Source organism: Stegostoma tigrinum, chromosome 45 (assembly GCF_030684315.1).
Source record: "Stegostoma tigrinum isolate sSteTig4 chromosome 45, sSteTig4.hap1, whole genome shotgun sequence".
NCBI lineage: Eukaryota > Metazoa > Chordata > Chondrichthyes > Orectolobiformes > Stegostomatidae > Stegostoma > Stegostoma tigrinum.
Window position 1 is genome coordinate 7,459,966 of NC_081398.1, and position 12,260 is coordinate 7,472,225.

Here is a 12,260-nt window from a genome sequence, read left to right on the forward strand (position 1 = left end):
GGGTTCTCCTCCAGATACATCTGGGTACTCCCACAAGGTTTGGTGTGCAAAAGTATTGTGCAAAAAAAAGTGCATCACAAATTCTGTATGGCACAACTTTTCAGAGGAATTTCATTGTTTGTAATAAGAGCTGAAAGTGCTGCAGAAACTCAGGTCTCCTACAAAGAGCTCAAACAGTTCATCCACTTCACCAACACCTTTCACCCCAACCTCAAATTCACTTGGACTATCTCTGACACCTTCGTCTCCTTCCTGGACCTCTCCATCTCTGGTAACCAACTTAGCACTGACATCCATTCCAAATCCACTGACCCTCACAGCTACCTTGACTACGCCTCCTCTCACCGATCCTCTTGCAAAGAAGTAATTCCATACTTTCAATTCCACTGTCTACACCGCATCTGCTCCCAGAATGAAGCAGTCCACTCCTGAACATCCCAGATATCTTCTTATTTCAAGGACCACTATTTCCCCTTTCCCGTGATTCATAATGCCTCCAACCTATATCCACCTATCACCATCCCACCTACCTTCACCCCAGAACCCCTCCTATTTATTTCTGAGCTCCCTTTCCCCACTCCCCCAGCCCTGATGTCAACTTTCCTGGTCCTCCAATGATGTCTGACGTGCTCTGCTTTTCCAGCTCCACAATTTATCGACTCTGACTTCCAGCATCTGCAGTCCTTACTATCCCCTGGTACTTAAAGGAAATTCCGTTTACAGCTGGGCTCTAGAATTAAAATAAGCCAGGATAATTTACGCTACATTCAACTTTTTATACTTGGAGGCCAAAGTGATCATTGTTACCAGGGGCATAAGCTTATAAAACAAAAGTAATGGTAAGAAAATAATTAATAGAAGTTAACATAAACACACAGGTTGCCTTACCAGGCTCATCATTCTTTGAGCTAAGGTTCAGTCTCTTGAATTTCAAGAAATTTCATGTCAGATTATCTTTATTTCTTTCCTCACTCCACAATTGGCAGGATGACTGGTTTGTGATGCAGAGTGATGCCAACAGCACTCGTTCAACTCTGGCACTGGCCGAGATTACCATGAACGACCTTCCGCCTCAACTTTCCCCTTTGCTTGAGGCATGATCACCCTCAGGTTAAACCCATCATCAGTCACGTCTCTCCCTCTCTCACTCTGTCTCTAATGAGACAGCAGCCTATGGTCTGCTAGGACTATGGCAACTTTACCTTGATTTTGCTTCACAGAAGCTGCCAGACTTGTCGAGTTTCTTCAGCTTGTTCTTATCTTTATTTTACACCTCCAACATCTGCAGAATTTTGCTTTCATTTGGCAATTGGCTATTCTCACAGAAATGGAGATCAGATCGTTCAGTTGTTTGAACAATGATGTTGGGCACTAAATATTGACTCAGAACAATCCACTCTCATTATTGCTATTAATTGTATGATTCAAAAATTAAAGTAGTCATCTTATTCAGGATAGTTCCAGGGAGATTGTCTACATTCACCTGGGAGGAATAAGGTTCAACACTGCTCTGAGTGGGACTCAGGTTTGATTCCAACCTCGGGCAACTGTCTGTTTTGGATTTGGCACATTCACCCCGTGTTTGTGTGGGTTTCCTCCAGGTGCTCTGATTTCCTCCCACAGCCCAAAGATGTTCGCCTTAGGTGGACTGGCCATGCTAAATTATCCGTTGTGTCTAGAGATGAGTAAACAAGGTGGATTAGCTACAGAAATGTGGGGTTATGGGGATAGGGTAGGGGGCTGGGTCTGGGTGGGATGCTCTTCAAAGGGTTGGTGCAGGCCTGATGGGCTGAATGGCCTCTTCCACATTGTAGAGATTTTAAGGTTCTATGAGTCAGGCCAGCTCTGACAACTAGGCCAGGAGCAGGACTGCTATCTGAGCCACACCTGACCCTTAGTATTCCAGGCCCCTTAGTTCCAAAGAAAAGTCATACCAGACTTGAAACATTAAACTCTGTTTCTCTCTCTAATCGATGCTGCCAGACCCTGTTGAGTGATTATTCTTTTCTCTCACAATCCAGAGATGCTTTTACCACCTCTGAAAGTCTTTCTTAAATCACTTTTCTTTCTTACCTCTGTGCTTCTATGGACTCCGAAACTGCACTCCAGTACTCTCCAGCTCTTCACTGATAGCGAGTCTCAATGAGCCGGTCTTCTCCTTGCATTTTCACTGAACTCCAACCAGTTGGAGTTGCTTCATGCAAATACCTTTGCAAGTATTTTGGCCCCACACTCTCAGCTGTACAGAGCAATCAATGCTCTTCCGAGCACTTCACAGTGACAAAGCAGTAATATTATAGGACCAGTAATCCAGAACCTCCAGCCAATACAGTTTGAATAGATTTGAATCCCACCGCGGCAGATGGTGGAATTAGAATTTAATACAAGCTGACCTGATGGTAGCTGTGTAACTGCTGTTAATTTCCATTTTTGAAAAAAACCATGAGGTTTAAAGAAGGAAATCTGCTATCCTTGCCTGGTCTGGCTCACAAGTAACTCCAGACCCATGCAATGTAGTGGACTTTCAACTGCCCTCTGGGCAGTTAGGGATGGACAATAAATGCTGGTCTAGCAACAGCACTGGCATCCCATGAATGATTTATATTTAAAAATGAGACAGCAGCCTTCCCGCTTTCTCAGCTGCCCAGGATTTTGCTGAGCCCTGACACTAACACTTAACTGAGCCCTAAGGAAGGTTAATACCCAAAACATTGACAGCTCCTTTTCTCTAGATGTTCTTCCAGCCTCCTGTTTGTCTAACTAATACTTAGCTGCCTACTCCTATAGGTCTTCTTGAGTTCTAACACCAGAAAACCATCCAGTTGCTTTTGACCCCTCACCAATTGCGCTACTCAGAATCTCTTCAGTTCAGAAACAAAGTCAGAAATTGCTGGACATTCAGGCAGTATCTGTGGAGAAGAAGCAGAACTAATGTTTCGGATGCAGAGATCCTTCCTCAGAACATGTCTTTAGTTCAGCTGCCTTACTCAGTATGTACAGTTTAACTGCATGACTTTTAACACGGAGTCTGCTTCTGTATCTCCAGCTCTCGGTTCAATGAAAATATCCTTTGAATTCTTTATCAGTGGCCCCTCTCCCCCACCTCGAAACTGCCCTGAGTGACTGTTTGAAAACCTTGCAACAAAGCCCTTCCCTAATGTTGGATGGAATTGCATGCCCCCAACATGTAAAAACAGTTCAATTCAGCACCCTTGGAACTGAGTGTACCCTGAAGATTACAGTCTTTCTCACAAAACTGAGAGATAGTGAAGAGAAAGAGAAAGGCAGAGTGAAGAGAGAGGGCAATGAAGCAAGAGATGGGGAGAGTGAGAACATTCAGACTCATTCTGCTCATTTGTTGGACTTCCAAGCCTGACTATGGAAGTCAGAGTGTAGTGTACCTAACTCTGAACAGAAATTAGGGGTCCAAGTCCTACCTCAGGGCTTGACAGCCAAAGAAAGTGTGTTCATGATGTGGACAAAGCACATAAATCCTTTCAAACACTCCAACAGGAGACTGTCAGAGCGGGAGAGATTCCTAGATGGAAGGAATTTGGATCCTCTGCCATCACTATTAACGGCCAATAGCTACTACTTGTACATAAAGGTGCATGCTGTAACTGCAGTGTTGAATCCATGAGTGAACTATAAAAGGCAGGCCAACCAATCCAAAACATAGAACTGTTGTTTGGACATCCTGTTTCACATCCTGCCTTTGAGAGATCAAGGGTACTGCCTTTCTCAAGGGTCTTGTGGGGCAGGTGTCTAGTGATGTGACAAACATTTTGTTTTTACTATTTTATTCACTCATGGGACATGACCATCATTTATTGTCCATCCCTAGTTGACCTTGTAAAGGTGTAGATGAGCTGCCTTCTTGGTCCCAATCAAGTTCGCAATCCTTTGTGAAGCAGCTGAATTATCCAAAGGGTAATTGTCACTCATCACAATGTTGGGAATGCCTTAACAGCTGAAATGTGCTTTCAGACTTTCTACAATTTTACTAGAAGTCATTGAAGCCAACTGGTCAAAGTCCCAACAATCAAAAGAAATGTGTACGTTTGACGAGATAATTAGTTTACTGGGAGAGAAAAGATGGCTGCTCACACTTTCATCCATGGTCTGTCTAGGGTGTCAAGCTTAGATTGAAACTCAATGCTAGCACTGCTCTACCTGATGTAGTCCTTGATTATGTTTGGCCAGTAGAGCACATCACCTAGCTTTGTCAGACTTGATTCCAATTCCTCAGTGTCTTGCATGGATAAGCTTTAATATCTTTCCTTTCAGCTCCTTAAGGATAATGATTTTATTTCTTCTGTACGTTACACATCATAAGCTGCCATAGGGAGGTAATGACCAAGTGGTATTATTGCTAGGCTATTAATCCAGAAATTTAGCAGATGATGGAATTTCAATTTAGGAAGGATTCTGAAATTAAGTGTCTAATGAGAATCATGAAACCAGTGTCAATTGTCAGGGAAAACTCATCTACTTCACTCATGTTCTTCAGGCAAGGAAATCTACATCCTTACCTGGTTTTGCCTACATGTGACTCAAAACCCACGGCAATGTGGTCGATTCCTAACTGCCCTCTCAGCAATGAGGGATGGGCAATAAATGCTAACCTAGCTAAAGATACCCACATCCTGTGAGTGAATAAAAAAAATTAGTCTCCGTATGCCCAATATGCTCTTGTGACCACAATTTAATACTTTTTGGGCCATTCTTTCATTGTGACTTCCTGAACCACATGGACAGCTGCACTTTGTTGGATTGTTCACTTGACTTCAACAAGCCCCTTGACTTTTAGATGCGATCGTCTCTGTTGGGTTAACGGCTTACAGGGTCATGTTGAACTACTGCTTCAAGTTGGTTTGTGGTTAGATTCGACTTCCAGCTAGTTACGAATGAAGAAAATGACCATGTTCTCTCTCAGTCTGCATGGAGCATCATTCCATTTGTGTCAATAAACATGCAAACAAGGAAAAGGAGTAGGCCACTCAGCCCTTGAAGCCTGTTCTGCCATTTAATGACATCTCATCTGATCTCATTTTTAATAGATTTTCACCCTTCAGAAAGAATCAGGGTGAAACAAGTCTCATCCCAAAATTGGTTATAAAGACGTTGCCAGTTGTAACTGAGATAATCAAATGTGAGGCTGGATGAACACAGCAGGCCAAGCAGCATCTCAGGCGCACAAAAGCTGACGTTTCGGGCCTAGACCCTTCATCAGAGAGGGGGATGGGGAGAGGGAGCTGGAATAAATAGGGAGAGAGGGGGAGGCGGACCGAAGATGGAGAGTAAAGAAGATAGGTGGAGAGGAGAGTATAGGTGGGGAGGTAGGGAGGGGATAGGTCAGTCCAGGGAAGATGGACAGGTCAAGGAGGTGGGATGAGGTTAGTAGGTAGCTGGGGGTGCGGCTTGGGGTGGGAGGAAGGGATGGGTGAGAGGAAGAACCGGTTAGGGAGGCAGAGACAGGTTGGACTGGTTTTGGGATGCAGTGGGTGGGGGGGAAGAGCTGGGCTGGTTGTGTGGTGCAGTGGGGGGAGGGGACGAACTAGGCTGGTTGAGGGATGCAGTAGGGGAAGGGGAAGGCCAGTTGTAACTGCTCTGGTTTGTTAATTTAAAAAGTTGCAATCTTGTAGTTTTGCAAATGGAGAGACTGCTGGTGCTATTTCATATCAGTTTTGTAAGGACTGTTTCTCTTGATTTCACATTGGGTGAAATGTGAAAGGGGTCTGAAAGATGTGGACCGGGGTGCGATGGGTGACACAATTGAACAATGCATTCAGCAAGGATCATCTCAGCATGGGGAGCAATTCCATCTGTCTTTTATGCTTTTCATGAGCAGCATGGTAAATTTCTCACTCAGCAGTGGTGAGCTGCCAATAAATAGTATTATTGTTTGTCAAATGTTTTGTTAATGTCACAGCTTCCAAAACTATCAAATAGGACTACTTGCATGCCAAACAGAATAAGCCGCAAGTGATAGAGCATTGAATCTATAAATTCCACCTCCTCCATGATGAAGGAGCCCAGCACATCAGTGAAAAAGACACGGCTGCTTAACAAAATACTCCCCACCCAAGTTCTTAACACTGACAGCCCCAGCCTATGTTTGGAAAGTTAAAATCCCTTACCATTGCAACCCTTTTTTTAAACAGATATCTGGGGTCACCTTATATATTTGTGTCTCAATTTCCCTTTGACTACTGGAGGTTACAGTTGTAACAAGGTGATCATCCCTTTCTTACTCTTAAGTTCCACCTATGTAAATTGATTGGACGATCTCCGAGGAATCTCCTCCCTTGGCACAGTCATAATGCTCTCCCTAACCAACACCACTCCCTCCCCCTCTCTTGCCTCCCTTTCTATCTTACCAAAACATCTATACGCCAGGACATTAAGCTGCCAGTCCTGCCCACCAATGAGTCATGTTTCTGCAATTCTTAAATGATCAGTCTTACCTCGTTCTTTGCTGAAAGAAGTAATGAGTTTTTAAGTTCTGAGGCCATTCAGCCCTTTAGTATTCAGTGAGGTAGCTTCAACCACTTCACTGGGCACGGAATTCCACAGATTCACATCCCTTTGGGTGAAGAAGTTCCTCCTGACCTCAGCCTTACATCTGCTTCCCTTTATTTTGCGGCAATGCCCCCTGTTCCTCGCTGGATGTGTTTAAGGCAAGGCTAGATAAATTTTTGAACAATAAAGGAATTAAGAGTTATGGTGTGCAGACGGATAAGTGGAGCTGAGTCTCAAAAAGATCAGCCATGGACCGACCTATACCCTCCATAACTCCCCACCTACACTCACCTTTACTGGCTCCACCCCTGCCTCTTTGACCTGTTTGTCTCCTCTCCACCTATCTTCTCCTTTATCCATCTTCTATCCACCTCCCCCTCTCTCCCTATTTATTTCAGAATCCCCTTTCCCCTTCCCCATTTCTGAAGAAGGGTCTCAACCTGAAACGTCAGCTTTTGTGCTCCTGAGATGCTGCTTGGCCTGCTGTGTTCATCCAGCTCTACACCTTGTTATCTCAGATTCTCCAGCATCGGCAGTTCCTACTATCACTGCTTTTTGTCTACTTCCTTTTTTGAATAGTGGCGTCACATTGACTGTTTGGTAATCTGCGGGAACCACCCCAAAGTCCTGTGAATTTGACTAGTGCATTTGCTATTTCCCCTATCACCTCTTTTAATACCCTGGGTTGCATTTCATCAGGGCCAGGAGATTTGTCTACCTTTAGCCCCATTAGTTTGCCCAGCACTGCCTCCTTAGTGATAACATTAGTTTTTAGGTCCTCACCTGCTATAAACTTCTTGCCTTCAGTTTTCGGCATGTTATTTGTGTCTTCCACTGTGAAGACAGACATGAAATAATTGTTTAATTTCCTCATTCCCCGTTATTAAATTGGCCTTCTCATCCTCTAAAGGACCAATGTTTACCTTTGCCACACTTTTACGATTTACATATTTATAGAAACTTTTGCTGCCTGTTTTTATATTTTGAGCTAGTTTACTCTCATATTCTTACTTTTCTTGATAACTTTTTCTGTCTCTTTCTGTTGGCCTTTCAAGATTTCCCAGTCTATTAGTTTCCCACTACTCTTTGCTTTTTATTTTTTTCAATCTGATACTTTCCTTTATTTCCTTAGACATCAATGGCTGACTATTTCTTTTCATTCAGTTCTTCCTTATCACTGAGATATACTTCTGCTGGGCAATGTGAAAAATCATTTTCAAAGTCCTCCACTGTTCCTCAATTCAGCCACCATAAAATCTTTGCTCCCATTTTACCTTAACTAACGCCTTCCTCATTCCTTCATAGTCTCCTTCGTTTAAGCATAGGGCATTTTAGCCTTCTCATGCTCCATCTGTATTTTAAATTCAACCATACTGTGATTGCTCCTTCCGAGAGGATCCCTAACTGATAAATCATTAATTATTCTTGTCTCATTACATAGGACTAAGATAGCTTGCTCCCTCGTAGGTTCCATTACATATCGTTCAAGGAAACTCCAGCCTCAGGCGACTGTCTGTGTGGAGTTTGCACATTCTCCCCATGTCTCTGTGGGTTTCCTCTGGGTGCTCCGGTTTCCTCCCACATTCCAAAGATGTGCAGGCTAGGTGGATCAGCCATGCTAAATTGCCCATAGTGTTCAGGGGTGTGTGGGCTATAGGGGGATGGATCTGGGTGGGATGCTTCAAAGGGTGGCGTGGACTTATTGGGCCGAAGGGCGTGTTTCCACACTGTAGGGAATCTAATCTATTATCTCAGATGCATTCTGTGAACCCCTCCTCAAGGCTTCCATGACCGACCTGGTTTGACCAATTGTTATGTAGATTAAAATCCCCCATGATAATTGCTGCACCATTTTTACATGCATTCACTATTTCTACGTTTATTTCCCTCCCCACCACGATATCATTATTTAGTGGCCTATAGACCACACCTATCAGTGACTTTTTCTCCCTGCTATTCCTAATTTCCACCCAAACGGATTCAACGTTTTGTTCAGTAGAGCCTGTATCATCTCCCACTGCCGGCCCGATATCATCCTTAAAAATCAGAGCGAGACCACCTCCCTCACCTTTCTGTCTGCCCTTCAGAACAGTTTGATACCCCTGGATATATAACTCCCAGTCATGACCATCCTGTAGCCGTGTCTCTGTAATGGCCACTAAATCATACCCATTTGCCACGATTTGCACCGTCAACTCACCCACCTTGTTTCGAATACTCCGAGCATTCAGATAAAGTGCCCTAACTCCAGTTTTTGCACCTTCTTTTTGGGCCCTATCACCTCCATTACTAACAGCTCTTGAATTCTCCTCCCTTTAACTTTTTTCCTGATTTTCCATGAAGTTGAAGCTTCCTCGTCACCTGCTAACCTGCTGCTTTGCCTTACACTAATTGTTATTCTCCCTCTACGCTCACTTCTCCCTTCCCCACTCCTTACTAATTTAAAGCCCTATGAACCACCCTATTTACCCTTTTTGCCAGAACACTGGACCTGGCCCTGTTCAGGTGGAGTCCATCCCAGCGGTAGATCCCTCCTGTCCCAGAACTAATGCCAGTGCCCCATGAAAAGGAAACTCTCTCTTCCACACCACTCTTTTAACCACATGTTTACTTTACTGATCCTTGCCTCCCTCTGCCAATTTACATGTGGCTCAGGCAGCAATCCAGAGATTATGACCCTTGAAGACCTGTTTTTTAATTTTGTTCCTAGCTTTCCATAATCTTGAAACAGGCCTGTTTTCCCAGCCCTGCCTATATTGTTGATACCTACGTGGGCCACAACAATTGGATCCTCTCCCTCCCTCTCTAGTATCCTCTCAAGCCGGTCAGAGATGCCTCGCACCCTGGCACCAGGCAGGCAATACACCATGTGGGATTCTCTATCCTGCTCACAAAGGATACTGTCTATCCCCCCGATGATGGAATCCCCTACAACTACAGTCTGTCTTTTAGCTCCTCCCTCTTGAATGGCCGCTGGGCCGTGGTGCCATGGTCAGTTGACCCATCCTTCCTGCAGCCCTGCTCCTCATCCACGCAGGGAGCAAGTGCCTCATACCTGTGGGACAATGTCAAGGGCTGCGGCTCCTCTGTTCCTGTCTGCAGGGTCCCTCTGTCTGCCTCACTCGCAGTCACACACTGCTGTCCTTGGTGATAGTTGCCAAATTTATTGGGTGAAAGATAACCATCACCCAGTCGACCACTCGCGCCTGCTCCAGGAATCCTCCTCCCACGTGAGGTAAGACTTCTATAACTAAAGCTTATCTTCCTCGACTCCTGCCACTGAGCAACTGAAGGCCACAGTCACGCGACGTAAGACTTTTATAACTAGGGCTTACCTTCCCAGGCTGCCCAGGCCGAGTAAGTGAGTGATTCCAGTCTAGAATAAGTTTGTGAGGAGAGAGGTCTTAGACACTGCACTACGCAGCTGCATTTGAGAACCCACAAAGTACAGATATAAATAAAGGAGTGGGACATCAAGCATTAGAGTGCTTCATTGAGGGATAAGGAGAAGGCAGACTCAGGGACAATGAATGTATAGACACATCCTGCCTCAAAGGAATCTCAAAACGGAGAGAGTAGTATTAGCCTAAAGCACAAGATAAAGCATAACTCAATTCAATGTGAATGTGCCATGCAGATCCTTCACATAGTTATGGCAATGCCGAGAGTTTTAATTGGGCTTAAAATAGCTCCAGAAACTCAGGCCTGTTTGTGCATGGGTGCACGTCAATAACTGAGTTTTTAGCATTATCCCCAAACGCCAAGGCTAACTCACTTACTTTTCTCTAAAATCACAGCCCTGGGATATTCTACACCCCCCTGAGAGGGCATGCACAACCCGTGTTTAATATTTCATCTGAAAGATGGTACCAGTATGTCGGACATCCCAGCACTCCCTCAGTTCTAGGATCTGGGACCGCAAGCCTGGAATTTTATATTCAAACCTCCGGAGTGAGAAGTAACCTTATCACTGTCTGGTTCAGGTGCTAGTGCTGCCCACTGAGCCATGGATGACTTGCCATTTCTCCCATTTTTTTTTCTCAGCTTTATATTTGCGTTGAAATCATACCCCGTGATGAAGCAGATAATAAGTTACAAAAGCAGAAAAAGCTGGAAAAACTTAGCAGGGCTGGCAGCATCTGGTGAGAGAGAGCAGTGGTAGCTGCCAGGAGAAGTTGTGGAAGCAGATACAATAGCACAGTTTAAGAGATATTTAGACAGAAACATGAACAGGCAGGGAAGACACTGATACGATACACGTGCTGGCAGATTGGATTAGAATAGAATAGTATCATGGCCAATACAGACATAGTGGGCTGAAGGCCTGTTCCTTCATTGTACTGTTCTATGTCCTATTTTATTGTTTTATAAAGAGCAGAAAGAGAACACCACCACCTCCACGTTCCCCTCCCAGCCATCCACCATCCTGAATTGGAAATATATCGGCCGTTCCTTCGGTGTTGCTGGGTCAACATCCTGGAATTTTCTCCCCAAGGGCATCATGAGTCAGCATGTGAACTGGAGCAGTTCAAGGAGGCAACTCAGTACCATCTTCTCAAGGGCAGCTAGGGACAGGGAATTCATACTGGACTAGCCAGTGGCACACGAGTATCCCACAAGTAAATTAAAAATTAGTTCCTACTTATGGAACACAACACCATCAGAGGATGAGAGATAATGGGAACTGCAGATGCTGGAGAATTCCAAGATAACAAAATGTGAGGCTGGATGAACACAGCAGGCCAAGCAGCATCTCAGGAGCACAAAAGCTGACGTTTCGGGCCTAGACCCTTCATCAGAGAGCTTCTAATTGGCCCTATTCCTACCCTATTCATCCTCTTATTCATCACATCCCTATAGAAAGCTTTAGGGACAGGTAACTGGAAAAGAGATCCGGGAGGATAGAGTCCCCCGGTGACCGGGGTTGAGTCCCTGAGTCGGGCAATTGGGAAAAGGGAGGGGGTTAGTATAAGATTGGGAAGGTATAAAAAGTGTTCAGACCAAGGTATAGAATAGTTACAGTGTCTGTCTGTCTCAACCACCCTGCCTTAGACTGGTTGTTAAGAGGGGAAATCCCCCACGCGAAGGTCAGGACCCTGAAGTGGACACTGGTGCAGTACATAGAAACAAGTAAAAAGTGAAAGCGCTGGATAAGTCGGGTGTCGGAACCCCTTTACATTGGTTATGCTGGGATGACCCCGAAAATGAAGTACAGTACAGACGTCTGTTGGCATGCCTAAACAAAAAGTTGGGAAATGAGAATTCGCCATTAGGGGGAACTTGGGATATAGATCTATGTACTAAAGCAGAAGAGGCACTGGAAAGGGTTAATGCCATTCTGGAGAAAGAGAGCTGAGGAGCTGACTGAAAAATCAAAACTGGCCAGTTGGGTGGATAATGCACATAGGAAAGAGATCAGTGCCTGTGATAATGAGGGGAAACCTAAAACTTGGGAAGTTTTAAAATTGCAGTGTGAGGATCATGAGATGAAAGAAAGGGAAAGAGTTAAACACCATCAGAGGATGAAAAGGTTCATTTGGGACTCGCTGCCCGGTCTTCTACGGCTACTTGAGAACATCATGCATTACAGCACAAAGGAGTTTCTGAACCTCATAAAAGTGAATACCTCCTCTTATATCAAGGCTTTCCAACCTATGACTCCTGAGCCACCAAAATCTCATTTGCTGATCTCTTTTGCCTGGTTGATTGCAGTGACTGGGAAAAATACTTTAAATAAA